Here is a 21451-nt window from a genome sequence, read left to right on the forward strand (position 1 = left end):
ACTTTATTTTTGGGGGCTCCAAAATCACTGCAGATGGTGATTGCAGCCATAAAATTAAAAGACGCTTACTCCTTGGAAGGAAAGTTGTGACCAACCTAGGTAGCATATTGAAAAGCAGAGACATTACTTTGCCAACGAAGGTCCGTCTGGTCAAGGCTATGGTTTTTCCTGTGGTCATGTATGGATGTGAGAGTTGGACTGTGAAGAAAGCTGAGCACCGAAGAATTGATGCTTTTGAACTGTGGTGTTGGAGAAGATTCTTGAGAGTCCCTTGGACTGCAAGGAGATCCAACCAGTCCATTCTAAAGGAGATCAGTCCTGGGTGTTCATTGGAAGGACTGATGTAAAGCTGAAACTCCAGTACTTTGGCCACCTCATGCAAAGAGTTGGCTCATTGGAAATGACCCTGATGCTGGGAGGGATTGGGGGCAGGAGGAAAAGGGGACGACAGAGGATAAGATGGCTGGATGGCATCACCCACTCGATGGACATGAGTTTGAATAAACTCCTGGAGTTGGTGATGAACAGGGAAGCCTGGCGTGCTGTGATTCCTGGGGTCACAAAGAGTCAGACACAACTGAGCAACTGAACTGAATCTGTCTTGTAAAACCTTGGCTTTGCTCTAAGGACCCTGAATCCCAAAGGAAATCTTTTCCTCCAGGGTAGAACAATTTACTTATAAACAAAATGAGAAAATAAAAACTGTTGTTACCGCCCTTAAAAACTTGTATGTGAATGTAAAATGAACAGTTTGTTCCTCCAAAAGTTAATATGGTTTAATGGTTAAAAATAGTAACATATAGATTCCATTATATCCCAGCGGTTCTGTTCCTACATTATATACTTAATTGAAAACACATGTTCTCACAAAAACTTGTACACTGATGTTCATGGCAGCATTAACTCATAATAGGCAAGAAGTGGAAACAGCCTAAATGTCTGTCAGCTGAATGGCTAAATAAACATGGTACATCCACACAAAGGAATATTATTTGGTCATAAAAGGGAATGAAATCTGTCTACTACATCGGTGAACCTTGAAAACATTATGCTAAGTGAAAGAATCCAGACACAAAGATGCCACATATTGTATGGTTCCATTTGGTGTGAAATGCGCAAAATAGGCATATCCATGGTGACTGAAAGCTAATTGATTAGTGGTTGCCAGGAGATGAGGATAAGGGAAATAGCGAGTATTTGCTTAATGGGTACTGGGTTTCCCTTTGGGGTGATGAAAAAGTTCTAGATCAGAGTGTTGATGATTGCACAACATTGTGAATATGCTAAAAACCACTGAATCGTGCAGTTTGAAAAATAGTGAATTTTATGGTATGTGAGGGGCTTCCTAGGTGGCTCAGTAGTGAAGAATTCCCTGGCTAATGCAGGAGACTCCAGAGACCCAGGTTCGATCCCTGGGTCGGGAAGATCCCCTGGAGGAGAAAATGGCAACCTACTCCCATATTTTTGCCTGGAGAATTCCATGGGCAGAGGAGCCTGGCAGGCTACAGTCCATGAGATTGCAAAGAGTTGGACACGACTTACAGACTGCACAACGACAACAGCAGATTGTCCCTTTTGCAGTAATAATTTATATTATGGTGTGTGAAATATATCTCTATTTTTGAAGAAAGATACTAGGAAACAAGTGTGCATTCATATGTACACAAGAATAACTGAAAAAAACTTACATAGATCTTAACTTCCAGAATCAAACTAGTTTCCCCAGTTGATGAATCAGGAATTATCATGCTAAACTTGGTTTAGTTTGGTTTGCTTAAAGAGGCAGAGTGAAAATACTTAGATCATTGAGGTGGAAATCAGGAAGCAGTTTGTGATCCTGTCTTTGGCAAGTCATGGATGAATCTAAATGTTTTTAAATGCCCAGTTTCATGGAGATGACCTAGATAAGCAAATGAAGGCTCTGTAATAATCAGTTTTGTGAGCTTCAGAAAGCAGGAACTCGTTTATAAATAACTTTATTAGGTCTTAAGTCAGTAAGATGGCTCATTTTTTTCTCCATACCTATAATTGAAAACTATGGCAAACTCAATTCCCAGTAATTTTTTTAGCCAACCCAAGATATTTACCTTCTTAAAAATATTATTGCCATCAAAGAGTTGCCTGTTGAGGAAGTACATGAAAGGATTGTCTTCTTTAACTTTCATGTACCACACACCCTAATTTTTTTTTAATTAAGATATAATTCACATACCATAAAATTCACCCCCTAATTTATTAGCAACATACATATACACATATATATTTTTATGACCTTTCCTGGTGGCTCAGCGGTAAAGAATCTGCCTGCCAATGCAGAAGACTCAGGTTCGATTCCTGGGTTGGGATCTCCCTGGAGCAGGAAATGGCAACTCATTCCAGTGTTCTTGCCCGGGAAATCCCATGGACAGAGGAGCCTGGCAGACTACAACCATGTCTCAAGAGTCACACATGAATGACTTAGTTCTAAACAAAAGCAACAATATATGTGTTCATATATTCCTCTATTAGAATAATATTTTCGGTGGCTTACGTTTTCAGCATCTTAAGGAAAGCATATGTGAACCAGACAAGAGCTATAGTGGGGAAAATAGATTCTTATGTAACTGACTCCAACACCAGCCTGAGAGCAGTACTATCGCAACATTTATTGGAAGTGCAGATGGGCACAGAAAAGGGAAATGTTTATCCCAATGGAGAGCAATAATTCACAGAGGAGATGACATTTGAGTTGAGCTTTAGAAGATCTCTTAAATGTTGAAGACGAGAGTAAATTACTGACTGAAATAATAGTCTATGCCATGGGCATGTGGGTCTGTGGATGGATGTGGTGGAAGAGAAAATAGGAAAGATAAGGTGGAGAGCACTAGGTCATGAAGGCCTTGGGTGCTATTTTAAGAAATTAAGGTTTTATTCTGTGGCACTTATTTTAGCTAATGAGAGGCATAATCAGATGTGTCTGAGATTTGGTGTTGTGAAGAATGGGGTGATAAAGAGTGTTGGCAGAGAGACAAGTTAGAAGGCATTTAGAGACAAGCAAATGAACCTTTCATTTGCTTTGAAATAGAAAGGGAGGAATGGGACATTTTGGACACAGAAATCCATACAACTTGCTGAACTATGAGGATGTGGAGGGAACATTTGATCACCAGGTGTAGAAATTTAAATGTATTTTACTCCGTTTCTGATACTCTGATTTATGACAGAGGGAAAATACACTTGTTAAGCTGGAATTTAGGTAGATTCAGCAAGGCTTGAATGTATCTTGTCCTTACTATACATAAAAGACTTTGGAAATGTGACTGTTTCATAATCTTTAATTTTTAGTGCATGTCAGTGATCAGTCAATTTCCCAGTCTTTGGCGATGTTTTCATTTGTGCATTTGGAAATGGTTGAATAATCATCATTTTGGCAAAAGAATAGTATTTTTGTTTCCAAATGAAACTGCCTTCCTATGCTGTGCTTTTGTGTTTGATTTTATACTTCTGTGTAGTGGAATAATAAAAAAGAACTGAAAGTGGTATTGGGCATTGCAATATCAAGTACTGTATGCTGTCATTACAGGAAGTAATTGTGCCATCTTGAATTTCCCCCTTATTTCATTTAGTGGTTTATCTTGTAACTTATAAAATAACACATGGTAAACACCTGTAAGAAACAATTAGAAATGTCAAAAGCAGCTTGCAAAATCATTTTTTTCCTGTGTAAATGTAGTGGCAAATCCAACCCAGGAAGACTTTTTTTGCATTTTTGCTTAGTGAAACGATTAAGATTTGGCTCCTCTGATGTTTTTCATCGCTTATTTACAGGCACAACTGACCATTCTTGTTTGTAGCTCCCTTTAATAAAAGATGTGCAAAGAGCGTGTTATATTAGGACACAGTGATTTTATAAATGGGTAGAAGAAAATACCAAATTTGACAGAACTGACTACTGAATTAGTGTAGTGTATAACTTGCTTTCGTGCTTAAAAATTCTAAGTGTTAAATGTTTAAAATAACATATTCAAAAGCAACTCAATAAAATTAAAAATACTTTATGGACATACAATACAATAAAAGATTAAAAATCAGAAATATAAAGGCACTTGCACTGATTTTTCTTTTTTTAAAGCAAGAAAGATTTTGTTAACTTGATTTCTAAGGTAAACTTACTGTTTGAGTCACATTTTTATAAAATCAACTTCATTTTAAAATATTTGAAATTAACTTTTGAGTATGAAATATGAGATCATGAAGCAAGATCCAAAAGGCACAAAAGAGTATACAGTGAAAAGTAAGTTGTCACCCCATCCCTGAACTACTCTACTCTCTCTCTTCCTTGTATATTATTCTAGAGATATTTTTCACTGTTTATTTTAAAATTCCTGAATCAAGACTTTGCCTACCTACACCTGGTAGATAAATTGCTGTATAATATTGCTGCATAAAATACAATTTTAGGCTCAAAACAATCTGAGGAAATAGCCAGCCCTATTCTTTTCCTTGGTGTGTTTTCTAGATTCATTGTCTCTTAATTAAAGAGTGTGCTTTCCTAGCTTCCCCTCCCCTTCAGACAAAGCTATGGAAAGTGGAAGGTGGTCATTGTAATCATCTTTCACTCATATTTTACCCTAGGCAATGACAGGTAACTTTTATGAAATGATACATGCAAGCAAAGCAAATTCCAGCTGAGAAGTGCTCCCATGGAAAACATCCTCAAGTAGGGAGGGGAAAAAATGGTCAGCCTTTCCCATGTATGCATCTGCCCTGTTAGGCCAGCTGGACTGGACCGCTTCTAAAACTTGACTTTTAATTTTTTAGTACTTGGCAGTATTTTGTTGATTCTGCCTTTGGCTACCCACCAAGTCATAAGATTTTCCTCCCAAGCCTTGGGATTACCTGACTCAAAACTTTTCGATACTAGACTTGGTTTCTTTTATTCTTTGGATAGTATTTAATAGAACATCATTCCTATGCAGATACTGTAAGTAATAGTCTCATATTTGTGTATATATGGAGGGGTCCTTTAAGAAAGTTTTCCAGTGTATTTTTTCATTTTTGTACTGGTTATCTCTTATTGGTCATTGTTGCAAATTAGGATATTCAGCAGTGATCACGTTCCTCAGGGAGGAGTGTTGGGCAAAGGTCATGGTCAGGGAAGCAGAGTGTGTCCCCTGCACTGGGCCCTCTCCAGTGGTACTTGCTTAGCTGCTCATGTTTGAGTTCCTTCTAAGAAAGGCCATAGTTGAAAAGTCTGTAAGCTGCCAGCACAGTAGAAACCCCAGCAGTGCTTCCTTTCTTCACGTAGACATACTTGTCATACCACTAGTAACCTCTTTGAAACACTCCAGCAGTGCCTTTAGGGGCAAAATCCTATCTCATATCCAGATTGGCAGCTCCCCTGTTGTAACATTCATGAGTTTCTTCACTGATGCAAGTGATGCCATCTTGGGAGTCCTGGGTATCTGCTGTCTTCCAGTACTTTTTATTGTGGTAAAGTACACAGTATAAAATTCACCATTTTTAAGTGTACAGTTCAGTGGTATTAAATACATTCATAATGTTGGGTAACCATCACCAACATCCATTTCCAGAACTCTTTTCATCATGTAACTCTGAAATCTGATACCCATTCAACAATAACTTCCCATTCCCCTCCTATCTTCCTGGATCAAAAAAATTAAGATCAAAATTTTGGGTGATACAAAGATCTATTATTCCTATTCCTAATCAAGACTGTAATTTGAAATGCCTATACAGGTCTGTATTATGCAGCAAAGATTATGATTGACATTCAGGACCCTGAAAAATTGAGACAAGGGTCACAGAACCTGTGGCCTTTGATACATATTTCAAAGTGAAGAATTATATAGCCTCATTATAATTAAAAGAGACCTTACCCCTCAGCTGTGCAAATTATGTTAGTGGATGGAAGAGGGAGGTTGTTAATTATGGGAGAGGCAGAGATCAGCAAACTGGTGCTAGCCAACCTCTGCCCCCATGACCTAATAAAAAGGAAGTTTCCCAGTAATAGATACAGAGACTCTACAGGTTTGCACATTGCACTGGATGCTAAAACTCTGGCTTTGTTGAATCATTCAGACCTTCTATTATGAGTCAAAGTGTGAATTCTCTGTTCGCTTTAACATTTGGAGGAGCAGAGCTAGGTAGACTGAGGAGGAGGATGAAATCTAGACCCGCAGAATTTTGGAAACCTTTGCTTCATTTTTATGGATCAATGACCTTGTTTGATTAAGTGAAGTGACATCTTCAAAATGGCTGATCTAGACTCAAAACTGTTACCTCTGACTCTCAGGCCAGAGCTTTTTCTACTTTATTACATTCTCAGCCATCTTAACCCATTCATGCAATTCTGGGGTGAGGGAATTCACCAGAATTCCACTTAGCCTTAGGATGGGAGACCTTTGTCTCTTAGGGATTTGAAGCTGCTTTTCAAGAAAGAGTTGGTACCTGTCTTTGTTTTAATCTCTTAATGAATTGGGGAGTATTTTGTAAAGCTTTTTTCTAAAAATCTGGACTTTGTCATGAACTTTCTTGTTATCTTAACAAAAAGCTTTGCTGACCTTCTGTATATTGTTCCTGTTTAAGCATGCTCCCCACTGAAACAAGTCATGTACATGGTAAATGTTTCTGACATGTTTAGGAACATTATATTGAAAATTCAAACTGGATGTATTTGGCTGCCTTGACTTTTTTTTTTCTTTTGGAAAAGAACATATTTAAATGAGAAACAGTTCCATCCTCCAATGAAGAGGTATAGATTATAGAACTTCTGGCCTCAATTTTCTATTATTTTCAACTAAGTGGCACATAAGGCATAGTGCCTTACGTAATGCACAGTGAAGGAAGAAGTTGGACATATTAGAAATGTTGATGTTATAGTATAATTTTGTGATTAAACTCTTTATCAAATAAGGTCTTTAGTCACCATTTGTTGCATCATACAAGGACTTTGAATGGATTCTGTCAGATTTTTTTTTCCAGTGTTTTGCTGCAACATTTGATTTCATGACAACAGTTTTAGTAGGCATTAAGATAACCAAGTCTATGTGTGAAAATAGCTAGTGGGAAGCTGCTGTATAACACCAGGGCGCCCAGCCTGGCACCTAGATGGGTTGGGAGGGATGGGATATATATACACATACACACACACACAAACACACACACTTATGGCTGATTTGTGTTGTTTTATGGCTGAAACCAACACAACATTGTAAAGCAGTTATCCTCCAATTAAAATTTTAAAAAGATAACTGGCTTTTTTTTTTTTTTCCAAAATACTTCGTATGGTCTTCTATAATACATCCTTCTGAGCAACTGAAAAAATTCATTCTTATGGTGGGGGGAATAAATAAAATAGAATTGCTTTTGATTTTACTGTGAGTGTAAAAGATGTATTTTGATCTATTTTTAAATCAGTTTTAAGAAATAGATACAAAGTCAAAGTACTTGGACATGAATCTGAGCAAACTCTGGGAGACAGTGAAGGCCAGGGGAGCCTGCAGTTCTCAGGGTCTCAAAGAGTCCGACACAACTTAGCAACTAAACAACAGCAACAAAATACTTACTGGAGAACTTTGAGTTCAGTGTTTTATTAAGTTGATTTAAACCACTTGGGTGCTAGCAGTGTTTCATGGTAACTATAGGCCTAGGAATTGCAGGTACAGGTTCCATCCCTGGTCAGGGGACTAGTATCCTACATGCCACACAGCCAAAATACCCCAGAAACTTTATAGATCAATTATTATGAAAACCATGTCATATCTCTTTTAATTATGATTTTTTTAAAAAAGCTTCTATTGGTGCTTTCCCCTGAGATTTTGATCTGTAGAAGATAAAATGCCTTTTAAATAGAAACTTCAATTACCTGAAATTCCTTGGATCCTTTAATGGGAAATAACCAAATGATTAAGCATACAAAAGGGTGTCAGGGATGTATTGGAAGCAGTGACTTGTAGGTGGGTGTATTTTGACTCCTGTTATCTTGTGTGATCTACTGCACTTAGAATGGTCATTCAGAGGGAAGACCCTAATATTTGTACAAGTCTTAAGCAATAAAGACAAATGTGTTCACAGATGTATATGAAACCAGAAGTTGGAATGATGGCTTTTTAGATTTTGGAGGAGCGTGGATGAGAAGGCTACATGTTTGGCTTCTTACTATAAGAATTGACAATTATTTACCATTTATGATCAGAATAATTAATTATATAGGTTTCCCCAAAGTGTTTTGATAGCCTACTACTTTTTCTTTTAAGAGTTTAATATAAGAGTTTGGGCCTTCTGTTCAAGAATGGCTTTTGTACAAAGTTTGATTTAAAGCCTCATATGGAGGCCCTAGGCTGATGCTGTTTCCTTCCTCAAAATACAAGTGTAGTTTAAAATTTTCTGCCATCCATATTGAAAAAACTACAAAGAAACGTGAATTGTATTGAACACAGTTTAAAAATACCTTTCAACAGGTAATCAGTATTAGTGAATTGTTGATTCATTGAAGTATTGATTCAGTGAAAAAATAATGAAATATTTTGCTCTTTTTTTGTATACTAAGTCTTTGAAATCCTGTGTATATTTCACACTGTAGTGCCTCTCAGTTCACAGTAGCCACATTTCAGGTACTCGCGGTCACACGTGGCTGTTGGCTACCAAACTGGACAGCATAGCTCTAGAGCATCTTTCTCTTCTGTCCCGTGTCAGTGTCGCAGATTCTTCCACTAGGAATTCATTCCAGGGGGGCTGAAATTTTGCCGTCTATCTGTGTGTATGATCTTCTGTAACAAAAAGTTCTCAATCATATTTGTTTTGATCATTTTTTGCCTTTATAATGTGATAACCAAAAACTAGTATTGCTAAAGAACGGTCAGTATAACTGAATGAGAACTTTAGAGGGCGAGTTCAGTTGGTTGTGGGCAAGTGAAGAGAGCTGGGATCCAAAAGGAAGGGTCAGCACTGGGTAGCACAAATTGAACAGAATCCTGCTGTCCTTGAGCAAGTTGCTTCACTTCTCTGAGCCTTTTTACTTTATTCATGTGTGAAATCAGGATAAAAATACCCATCTCTTGAGTTGCAATGAAGATTAAACAAGGTAACACATGTGAAGTGTGTACCTATGAGTTGCTCAGTAAATTTGTGTTAAGTGATTGTTGCTTACGTCGCCCACTCCTAAATCCTTGCTTGTGAGAGGAATAAGAAAGAGGAGATATACTTAAAATAAATGTTGTAATATAGTCAAGAAACTTATCCATTTACTAAACTGACTAGGATTCAGTGTTTGTTCAGAACAAACTAGTCCCTAAGCATTGTGATTGAGATTTTAATTTAGGACCATTATCCAGAAGGTTCACAAAGTAATAATGTGAAATAGTTCATCCTCCACATTGTTGAAATAGAAATGAATAGTATCAATTTTATTTCTGTAATCAGTAAAAATAGCACCTGCAGATGTTTCTAATTATTTAAGAGAAAAACATCAATTATTAAAATACCTCTTTTTATCTTTTTCTAGATATGGTAGAAATGCATCATTATCCGTTTCTTTAAAAGTTTTATCACAAGGGTTATTGCAGCTTGGAATTTAAATACGTTTTGCATCTACAGAAGGCTAGTCTTCAGAGTAATAGTATACTGATGATTTAAACTTGTGTAGTAGCTGGAACTAAGGAAATCTCTTCTAAATTAAAGGAAAGCTGTCACTTGGTGACTAAGCTTTACGTTACAATGCAAGTGACCTATTGTTCTTTCTCAGACATTACCATCAATTTGTATTTTTAGATAGAAAGGGGACTTTCAGTGTCATTAGCCGGGTAGCATGTTCTGAATCTATTTGGAAGAAGGGAGGTTTCAATTATATGTGTATTTCTGGTTTTCTACGCATTTTGAGAAATTTATTTATAAATTTGAAACACCACTGAAATGTGGGAAAGCGTGGAGTGTTTTGAATAGATGATTATATTAGATATGAACTTTTCAAAGCTTTGTATGCACCCAATGTGTAGGCCACATTGCTGGTAATGTTCTTGGAAATTGGTCACATCTAAAGAGTCGGTTCTTTGCCAATAGCATCTGGTTGCATTTTACATACTTTGAAAGTACTTTTTGAATTGTAAAAGAGCAAACCATGTGACATATTTTCTTACCTGATTGAAAGTTGTTTACAGTTATAGATGAACTTTAACAAAGGCATAATTGTCCAAATGCATGGATTCCTAACACTGATATCTGAGATTCTTATAGTTACCAGCTTTTCAAATTGTCCAGACTTTTTACATTATTCTAGTGACCCTGTACAGAGGTCGTCTTATTGAAAGTTCTTTCAAGTTTATGGAATTTTGAAGGTACTGACCTGATTGAAATACACTGTGCTAATTGGCGTTAATTGATGTGATTGGCATTCCTCTACCCATTGCTTACAGCTCCCTACAGGTGTTACTTGTTACAGATATAGATCTTGGTCATACCTGATTGTGTGAGCTTTTGGTGTAATAAGAGTAATCTAGGGCTCGGCCACTTAGAAAAGATTTGTGAGATGTATTAAGTGGCCTAAATCTAGGCTGACCTGTGAACTGGGCAAAATATGTCCTTGGTTTCCTTAAGATTCTTCTCAGCGCCTCTTTTTTGCTTTCTTACTCTTGACTTTCCAGGTGCTAACTTGTCTCAGATAATCTCTGTTGAAATGTTAGTTGATTAGTTTACTGATTTTCCAGAGATGTTTACATTTTAAAAGTGAGGTTTTTAATAACAAGGCTTTCAAGGTCCCTAGTGGGATAGTGGGGCTTCCCAGGTGGTGCTAATGGTAAAGAACCTGCCTGCCAGTAAAGGAGACATAAGAGGTGGGGGTTCAGTCCCTGGGTCAGGAAGGTTCCCTGGGTCAGGAAGGTTCCCTGGGTCAGGAAGGTTCCCTGGGTCAGGAAGGTTCCCTGGGTCAGGAAGGTTCCCTGGGTCAGGAAGGTTCCCTGGGTCAGGAAGGTCCCCTGGAGGAGGGCATGGCAACCCACTCCAGTATTCTTGCCTGAAGAATCCCATGGACAGAGGAGCCTGGAAGTTAGAGTTCATGGGATCGCAAAGAGTTGGTCACGACTAAAGTGACTTAGCATGCATGCACACAGTGGGGTGGTGAATAATGAGTTTTAAAAGGGTAGAGTCTATGGACTGGGCCCAGCCTTGGGGTCAGGATTATAGAGCCCCACTGCCCAGTAACTCAGGCACTAGCTGTGTATACTGACTGCTTGAAATGTAACTAAGACTTAATTGAAATGTAGTGTTAAGTGGAAAATACATGCTAGATTTTGCACAAGAAAAAGACTGTAAAGGAACTCAATTTTTAATATTTATTACATGTTGAAATGATATTTTGATATATTGAATTAAATAAAATAGATCATTAAAATTAATTTCACCTGTTTCTTTTTACATGTTTAATATGACTGCTGGAAAATATAAAAGCAGTTGTGGCTCACATTTTATTTCTATTGGACAATGCTGTTGTAAGAGTTTACATTGTGTTCTTACTGTTCTCTCTTACTGAGATGTTCAGGGAAATGCCCCCTCAGGCCACCTCAGCAACAGGTCTTTCGGCTGAGTTGGCTGGGCCGCTTCCTATTACGTGCTGTTCTAAGAGCCATTGTCCACAAGCAGCCACTCTCTCCCCACTTCTTTAACTCTCCCAGTGAGAGAGTTACTCTGCCCACGACTCCAAATGATTGCTAGTTCCTGACCAGCTTCTTGAAGCTCAGTTCAGTTCAGTTGTTCAGTCGTGTCCGACTCTTTGTGACCCCATGGACTGCCAAGCCTTCCTGCCCATCACCAACTCCCAGAGTTTACTCAAATTCATGTCCATTGAGTCAGTGATGCCATCCAACCATCTCATCCTCTGTCATCCCCTTCTCCTGCCTTCAATCTTTCCCAGCATCAGGGTCTTTTCCAGTGAGTCAGTTCTTCACACCAGGTGGCCAAAGGATTGGAGCTTCAGCTTCAGTCCTTCCAATGAATATTCAGGACTGATTTCCTTTAGGAAATTTCTTGAAGCTAAGTGATTAAAAAGATAGATTTATAAGTACCATATATTGGGTACCTGCCGTGTATCAGATAGTGTGCTAGATACTTTATATAAAATCTTGAATCCTCCCGTCAGTTCTTCAAGATCGATATTACAAATGCCAAAAGAGATCCACGTACGTTGTTCTTTGCCCTGGGTTAGCTGCTGCTGCTAAGTCACTTCAGTCGTGTCTGACTCTGTGTGACCCCATAGACGGCAGCCCACCAGGCTCCCTCGTCCCTGGGATTCTCCAGGCAAGAACACTGGAGTGGATTGCCATTTCCTTCTCCAATGCATGAAAGTGAAAAAGTGAAGTCGCTTAGTCATGTCCAACCCTCAGCGACCCCATGGACTGCAGCCTTCCAGGCTCTTCCATCCTTGGGATTTTCCAGGCAGGAGTACTGGAGTGGGGAGCCATTGCCTTCTCCGCTAGTGGCAGCTATGTGGCAAAATCAAAATTCCGTCCCAAATCTCTCTAATCCCAGAGCCAATGTTCTTTGTCCTTTATTACGCTCTACTCATGTTTTCCATTAACTGTGTGTGTGTACTTTAGTCTGAAAAAGAATGTTCAATATAAAGGGGTCTCTGGCCGAACAGTGTTGACTGATCTTTGGTTTCCTTTGTCTTGGTGAATGACCTCAGTGCTCCTCACTCCAGGTTGCCTTCCTTCCCTGTCTAGTACCTGGCAGTAGCCCAGACTTTAATGGAGAGGCTTAAGTTTATTGACAGCCTGTGGAGCAGGATAGATAATCTTGAGGCCTCCTGGGAAAGCATCGCTTCCACCTTGAAAATCAATCAACAAAGAATGTTTCAGATGCCTTCAGGAAGAGACACAAGAGGAGGATTTCTCTGAATTCCAGGGCTATCAAATCTTAGATTTCAGAGACTGGTCCTATAAGGAAGGGTTTTTGTTTTTGCTTTTAATAAAGGTTTTTTGTTTTTTTCTTTTAATAAAGGGGGTTGAAAGGAAATAATGGGATAGAATAAGCGTATTGAGCTGGCTGTGTCCTTGACATTATTGCATGAAGAATGAGAACAAGAGAGAAATAGTCCATGTGTTGGCCTGTTTGTCTATAAGTTGGAGTAGATGTAGTCATAATCCATGAATGCTCTGGAAGGCTGGATGTGGCATTTACTCTGCTGCCTTCACTTGGCTCAAGCAAGTGGTAGTGACTTTGAAAAAAATAAGGGGAGAAAAGGAAGAAGAGAGAGGTTCAAGGAGTGAAACTAGACTGGAGGTGGGCCACAGGGAGGTTTGGGCAAGTTCAAAATGCAAAGCCCTTTTATTCATGTATACACATTATATATATAATACTAGAAGCCATGTAAATATAAGATACTGTTATTTCAGGGAAGAAACTGTGATATACTAGAAAGAAAACGAAATTTCTAACTAGATGATGTAGATTCAGTTCTCCCAGCTCTACCATCCCTAACCGTGTAACCCTAGGAAACTACAGAATCTGAGATAATCATTGTGTTTCTCCCTCTCTGACTTTACCTTCATGTTTTAATAAGATCATGATGAGTTTGAAAACACTTTAGATAGGCTCATGTGCTGTATTCACGTTATTAGTGTTTTTATACTGTTGTTTACTCTGCATCTGAAGTGTTGTTTACCTGAAACACCATTGATAGGAAAAAATGTGTACCCAAGAACACTCACATGATTAAGGGAAGTTAGAGTTAAATGGCCAGCAAGTCAGACTAATTTGGCTGTCATCCCTAGGCTTTATAAAAAGGACAGTGGCAGCCTTGTGGGTGAAGGGAATGTAGACCTAATTGCTTATTTAATTCAATCTTTCATCCTTTTAACCCCTTTAAAAACTTGACTTTTGTAGGTCGATTATATAATGCATGAGTGTGCAACCGCACACAATGTTCTCTTTAAGTGAAAAGCCCGATTCAATGACTTAAAAAAGAAAAAGATTTTGATATAGTAATAAACCTGGTTTGCATTTCTTTGAGGCTCATGGTCTTCAACTTCCGATCACGTTAGTAAAGGGTTGCTGTAACTACCAGATGGCAGTCTTTCTTAATCCAGTGTTAGACACCAACAGACTTACACAGAATGAATGTAAGCAGAATTCAAGCACAGAATTTAAAGTATTATTTAAACTGCTCATCTTGCAAATTTAGCATAAAGAGGATAATATATTAGCATAAAGAGGATATCTATTGAATATATTCATGTTGCCATGCAGTTTTTTGGTTCTCAGGGCAATCCCGGAATGCATCTTTAATTTGTATTCCATGTAAAATGCTGGGTACAGGGATATTTTGCCAAATGCCAGTTTTGAACTTTACTTGAGATCCATCCAGCTGGCAGGTCATTTGTGCTAATCAGATGAGCCCATTTCTGGGGAATGGAATTTCATAGCGGAAGCAGTGTTCTTGAAGTATAGTTACTTTAAAAATAAGTAAATTTTTAATTTTAAAAGTCTCATGTGCTCTATTGAATGTATATAGTATAAACATTGTAATATATGTAGTGCAAATACTTCATGCATTTTTGTGAATAATAGCAGGAACAATAAGTTCATTGTATTGCACTCATTTATTTTTCATTTCTATTTTGAGTTCTTAGGATCATATCTTGTTTCCTCCTTAATCTCTATGAACAGGAAAGATCCTGAAGTGCAGATGGGTTAACCCTAGAAACTGTAGGCAGCTAACTTTCTGCCTAGTGCAGAATAAGCTCTACACTAATACTCTGCTTAAAAGGTGAACTGGTAGAGAGGCTTAGTCAAAGATCACTTGCTGTAAATGAAAAGGAATTCAAACACTGTAGATGGGGATTAGACCTGAAGAACTAATATGGATCCTTTTAAACTCCAAAGTTACCCTGCCCATAAGTGTTAATATACACTTTCATGATCATGTTAGAAATCACATGCCACAGAGTAGCATTTCTCACAGCATGTTCTGTAGATCATTAGTTCTAAAAGATTTCCCAGGAAAAATAGTTCCAAATATGTTTGGGAAACTGTTTTCTGCAGTCTCTCTTAAAGGCTCATAATGCATATTAGCATAAGCCAAGACTGAGAAGCATTGCTAAGTACTGGGATTACCTTTTTTAAAAAAGTCTATATTGCAAATTGAATATGTCACATAGACCAGGGAAAGCAGTCTCTGTAGTAACATGTATTAATATCCCAGGGAACTCTTGTTTTATAGACTATACTGGGGGGAAATAATGCCTTAAATTATATATTAGCAGATCTCAGAGCTTGTTTTTGTGATTATTCCCCTTTTTAAAAATTATGTTTGACAGTTACTGATATCTTAGCCTAGGGGAGACATGGTTGTGCTTAAAACTTTTGTTTTAAAATGATCTTATAAGACAACTTTATGTAGAAACTTTGTAATTTTACATATGTGGTATGTCTTTACATTGATGTTGACATTATCTTTTGGGGGCATTTGGATGTTTTTTATAAATATAATTTTTCTTATACTTTAAAATTTACATATACTTTTGGTAGGCCAGATAATTTAACATGCTATTTTCTAATTATATATTTTTTCAAGGATAAAATAAAATATAATTGTCTTAAATTCAACTATTAGGTAAAGAGATGTTTCAGTAGCAATTAAAGTAGTCTCTGGGCGTTACTGGTGACTCAGTGGTAAAGAATCCACCTGCAGTGCAGGAGATGTGGGTTCGATCCCTGGGTCAGAAAGATCCCTTGGAAAAGGAAATGGCAACCCACTCGAGTATTCTTGCCTGGGAAGTCCCATGGACAGAGAAGCCTGGCGGGCTACAGTCCATGGGGCTGCAAAGAGTCGGACACAACTTAGCGATTAAACAACAGACCAGTCTGTAATTGTTTTTATTTGAACTGGGAGGAGAACCAAAGATTTCAGTAACCCAAGATACTGCCATGTAATTAGTTCTATGAAATGAAGTTTTGAGACTGTCAATCTAGACAATGACACTCTAAGAATAAACAAATTAGCCACTGTTTCAAAGCCTACTATTTATATTCTCTAACCAGAATATACATCAGGGATTTTAAGCATTTTTTGCTTTTCATGAATTTCTTAAATGACATCTGAGAATTTTTAAAAATGTTACAGCTAAATGTGGATCTTGAATCATCCCCAGGTTGGAAAACTGGAAATTTGTGTCATATTGTGAGTAATAGAAAATACTAAATATATTCAGGCTTCCCAGTGTGAGCTAGTGCATACATTAAATTAAACTCAAAAAGCTTAGGCAGCCATGTTTCAGGTTTTGGAATATGTAATGTATAAATATAACCTCCTACAAGAAAAGAAATAGCTCTTACCATTAACCACCAAACCAAACCATGAGGCAGTATTTTATTTTCAGTTGTATTTGGAAGACCATGTGTCTGTTAGCTTTGGCTTGCCATTTGCTGAATAACTAAAAATGGCATTTATGACTAGACCATCAAACCCCAAATGGAATTGAGGGAGAGATTCTTTTACTGAAATATAAAAACGGTTCCCTTTAGTATTATGTTAGTACAAGATCTTTAAACTAGCTCTCTTGTGGAAATAAGGTAATTAGTTGTCTTATCCACAGTTTCCTTTCATCCATAAGATACTGCTTGGTGAGAAAGCCAAAAGATTAGAGTGATAACTAACTCCACCAGAAAGGAACTGCTCAGCAACAGAAATGGTATCGAAAAACTTCAAGCCAAACTAGACAACCTGACTAAAAGAGAGACTCACTTGTGGAGTTAACCATCCTAGCTACCTGGAGAGGGACTTACTCTCTTGCCACCAGTGATACTGTAAAGCCTTTTTGACTAGTGGTTCTCAGATGTTAGCCTGCATTGGGAGCAGCTGGTGGGCTTGTTAAACCACAGCTTGCTGGGCCACACCCCCACACTTTCTGATTCAGCAGTTTGGAGTAACGCCCAATAATTTGCATTTCTAACACATTTTCAGGTGATGCTGTTCTGAGGCCAGATTTGAGAACCACTGTTATTTTTTTCTAGACTAGGGAATCTTTTTGAATCTTTCTTTTCCTTTCATCCCTTTTCCTCCCTCAGGCCACCCACTGTCCCCATCAAAAGCCAGCCATCTTCTGTTATGGAACTATTCCAGAAGCCTTCTTTTCTTATTAGCTTTTACGACGTTGGTTTCCTTCATTTTTTAAAACAATCTACAGTGAGACAGTTTTATACAATGGAGTCAGTTTATAATTGTACAGTATTTTTACCAGTCTTGGAATTCTTTATGCCTTCTCCAAGCTTTGATATTTCTCACGTAAACATCATCTTTCATAATTTAGAAAATACATCTTTTAAAGTGGTCTTGTTTAGGGTTTTTTTGTTTTTTGGGTGTTTTTTTAGGTATTGGATGTGTTTATTACGTGGATTGTGGTGCTGGTAAAATGAGTATATGCATACATCCAAACTCACCTAATTCATTCATTATGTGCAGTTTTTAAATAACAATTATACCTCAATAAAACTGGGAGAAAAATAAGTCAGATATCAAAAATGGAGTCAGACCCTTTATTTCAGGGGAAGGTTAAAACTCCTGTGTCCTTTCTTAACTCGAAGGCTCTGGCTGCTCCTCAGTGTAGACTCTACCAGAAAGTCTTTAGGCAGAAGTCATGTAAGTAGCCTTCCTGAGTCATGTATATGCAGCATCAACAGAGTTCTTTGTGGCTTAAGATGCTTTACCCCCACTTGAGAAAAAGCGAAAAAGTTAGTTGTTGAGAGGTAAGTCGAAGCTTCTAGGTCTGTGAGGTGGTTGACACAGAAGTGGATGCTGCTCAGCCTCCAGGGTTGGGCCATGCTTGGAAGCATGACTGTGTGTGCAACAAAAAGGTAATTCCATCGAGCTGTGGTAATGACTTGTTAGGGAGTTGCCACTGAGTGTGTCCAAGGAGATTGATGTTTCCTCCATTGCTAGGGAAGGACTCTGTGTATCACCCACACTGGGGCCTTAGCTTCCACTGCCATGCCCAGGCATTAAGCTTCAGGGACAGTCTCGTCATTCTTACCTTCTACCATGGACTTCACGAGATTCACGAGCAGCTTCAGATCACCTGTGTGGCTTCAGCTCATTACTCCTTGTCCTTTCCAGAGAAACCTATATTTCTTTTTTTGTTATATATTTAGGGTGTATGACATAATTTGACATCTGTATATACTACGAATTGATCACCGCCACAAGTCTAGTTACCGTTTATTTCAAACAGATGATTCCCACTCTCTGGGAGACTGTCATATATGTGATCTTCTCATTTCATGCTGGCATTTTAGGGCAGGAGGATACTGTGCATAGCAGGGTGTGCAGATTACTGCCTAGCAGTCAAAAGTAGTGTCATGACTAGCCTGCTGGAGTTAGAAGTTAGGCGAAGAGAATCAGAGTATCCCTCTTCAAGGAACTGTTCTTTTGTTATCTCAGTCCCTTCCTGGCCTGTGGTTAATCAGACTAGTGCTTTCTTCCTTTCCAGAAATAGCCAGGTACTGAGTTCTGAGAATGAGCAGGTGGGTTTCTGGAGGATGGACAGTTATAGGAGCACTGGGTACATCATAATAAAAAAGTGAGAAAATGCTACTTGTAACGAGCTGTTCATAAACGTTAGAGGTCATCCAGTCCACCTTTCTCATTTGACATGGTAAAAAGGGAACTTTTCCCAGACTTGCCCAAGGTCACAGCACCAGCCATTTACAGGTCACTTGACCACTGGTTCCGTCTTGCCTCAGGGCTCTTGCTATTCTTTGACACTGGCACGAAGGGAAATTTTGTGGCACATTGGGGTAGTAACTAGCCACATAGTTCAACTTCTTAAAAATTAATGGCACACAATATTTATTTTTGAGATTGTAATGTTTTTGGTGACTTAAAAATCTATGTAAATCCAAATAAATTACTGCCATTTCGTGGCCTATAATGTGTGCATGTGTGTGTTTCATTTTTTAAAAATGTTTGTTTCTGACTGTAAGAATAATATAAGCCCATTATAAAATGTTTAGGAAATACAGATACACATTAGTAAATAAAAACCAAGAATCAGTCATCCCCCAGAGAGCGCCTAATACATTACAGTCACTTTGGTACTTTGTTGTTGTTCAGTCGCTCAGTCATGTCTGACTCTGTGACCCCATGGACTGCAGCACGCCAGGCTTCCCTGTCCTTAACTATCTCCCAGAGCTTGCTTAAACTCATGTCCATTGAGTCAGGGATGCCATCCAACCATCTCGTCCTCTGTCACCCCCTTCTCCTCCTGCCTCAGTCTTTCCCAGCATCAGGGGTTTTTCTAATGAGTTGGCTCTTCGCATTAGGTGGCCGAAGTATTGGAGCTTCAGAATTCAGTGACTTAATATAGCAGTTTACTTTTCACTATGTGACCTTCAGTGTAAATGGGAGAGGGGTGGATTTGAGATCCAGGCCCATCCAAATAATGGCTCCTTCCTCCAGGTCTTCAGATCCTGCCCTAGATCTTGAATCTTTTGCAACTGGCAGTCATAATACAGTGTGGGAGTGGACTTCACAAGAATGTGAATACCAGGAGGTTGAACTCACAGGGGGCCATCTTAGAGGCTGCTCACAACAAATACCAGTGGTGTTTTAGGTAAATCATTAGGGACGTTAATGTTTCCACAGATTTCCAATCTTTATCTTATAAGGAGATGTTAGACATTGCCAGCAATGCTTGTTTAAGTGAGGTTTGGATGAGAATACACTCAGTGAAAGAAAAGTGATGTAGCTTTTTTTCTCTACCTGGTGAAGATAGATCATGTAAAACATTTGCCAAGATTGACAGGTGATTAATGGGCCAGGTTACCTGAAACATAATTAAACAAATTCACACTGGCAGAATTGTATAGCACACATCCAAAACCAATTAATACATGTACTAATTGATACATATGTACTTTACAGTAAAACAAATAACCCCACTCAAGAAAATGGGCAGAAGACTTAAATAGACATTTCTCCAAGGAAGGCATACAGATGGCCAACAGGCACATGAAAAGATGCTCCACATTGCTAATTATTAGAAAAATGCAAATCAGAACTACAACGAGGTATCACCTCACATCAGCCAGAATTGCCATCATCAACAGGTCTTCAAATAATAACTGCTGGAGAGACTGTGGAGAAAAAGAAACCCTTCTGCACCATTGGTGGGAATGTAAATTGGTGTAGCCACTAAGAAGAGTGTGGAGGTTCCTTGAAAAAACTGAAAATAGTTAACCATATAATCCAACAATCCTACTCTTGGATGTATACCCACACGAAACTGTAATTCCAAAAGGTACATGGACCCCTTTGTTCACAGCAGCACTATTTACAATAGCCAAGACATGGAAACAACCTAAATGTCCATCAACAGATGAATGGACACAGAAGATGTGAGGTAGATAGATAGATAGATGTATATATATGTATATCTGGTTGTAAAGATGGCGCAACGGTAAAGAATCTGCCTACCAGTGCAGGAGACTCAGGTTCGATTTCTGGGTTAGGAAGAGCCCCTAGAGTACGAAATGGTAACCCACTCCAGTATTCCTTCCTAGAAAATTCCATGGACAGAGAAGCCTGGTGGGCTACAGTCCATGGGGTCTCAAAGTCAGACATAACTGAGCATGCACACATACTTTATAGTAATATTTTTAATGGTTACCCATTGTTAGTAGTTATTGCAGATTTAAGTACTCTTTATTTCATTGCAGCAGTAATTTATAGTAAAGATTTTATCGTGGTAAAATTTCCATGTGAGGGAATTTAGACTTCATTCTTTGGGTAATGGGGGAGCCATTGAAGAATTTATGGGAAAAGGAGTGATGGGGTCAGATTGGTTTTAAAAAATCTCATTTTGGCAACAATATTAAAAGTAGATTGAAGGATGAAAGATTGAAGGCAGAGAGATTGTTGTAGTATTCCAGGAGAGAGAGAATAAGCGTCTGAAATGAATTAGTAGTCTCAGGGATAAAGAGGAAGAGAGAGGAAGAGTCCTGAGAGGAAAAATGGTAAAATCAGAAGGAGTTGGTTATTAACCCTGATGTAGGAGGTAAAGGTCCAGTTCAAGAAACTCCTGGGTTTCTGGCATAGAGAAAGAAAGCTGTGACAAAGATCTCATCTATTTCTATAGAAGGATGTGTGGGAAATATGAGTTTGATTTTTCAGCATGTGAAAGTTGAGAGACTTGGACAGCAGTAGGAGATATCAAGTGGGCAACTGAACATTTTGTATAAAGCACAAGGAGTTTGACAGGACTGGAAATACAGATTTGTGAATGGGAGAGGAGGATGATAGTTGAGGTTATGGGAGGCAGATGAGGTTGTCCAAGGTGAATGTGCACAGTGAAAGAAGTATGCCAAAGGTGAAACTTTGTCAGATACCAAAGTATAAAACAATTCTTTTTATAGTTGCAATCCAGACCAAAAAAATAGGGATCCATTCTAATCCCAGCCCTGCTTG

The 21451-nt window shown here is 38.4% G+C and overlaps 1 protein-coding gene and 1 pseudogene across 16 annotated transcripts in view; one reads left to right on the plus strand and one right to left on the minus strand.

Moving 5' to 3' along the window:
- ADD3 (adducin 3) overlaps nt 1-21451 on the plus strand; it is a 129778-nt gene that overhangs the window by 15415 nt on the left and 92912 nt on the right. The window lies entirely within an intron of this gene.
- On the minus strand, nt 5083-5426 carry LOC138427935 (ATP synthase subunit f, mitochondrial pseudogene; annotated as a pseudogene).

The sequence above is a fragment of the Ovis canadensis genome, chromosome 22 (assembly GCF_042477335.2).
Source record: "Ovis canadensis isolate MfBH-ARS-UI-01 breed Bighorn chromosome 22, ARS-UI_OviCan_v2, whole genome shotgun sequence".
NCBI lineage: Eukaryota > Metazoa > Chordata > Mammalia > Artiodactyla > Bovidae > Ovis > Ovis canadensis.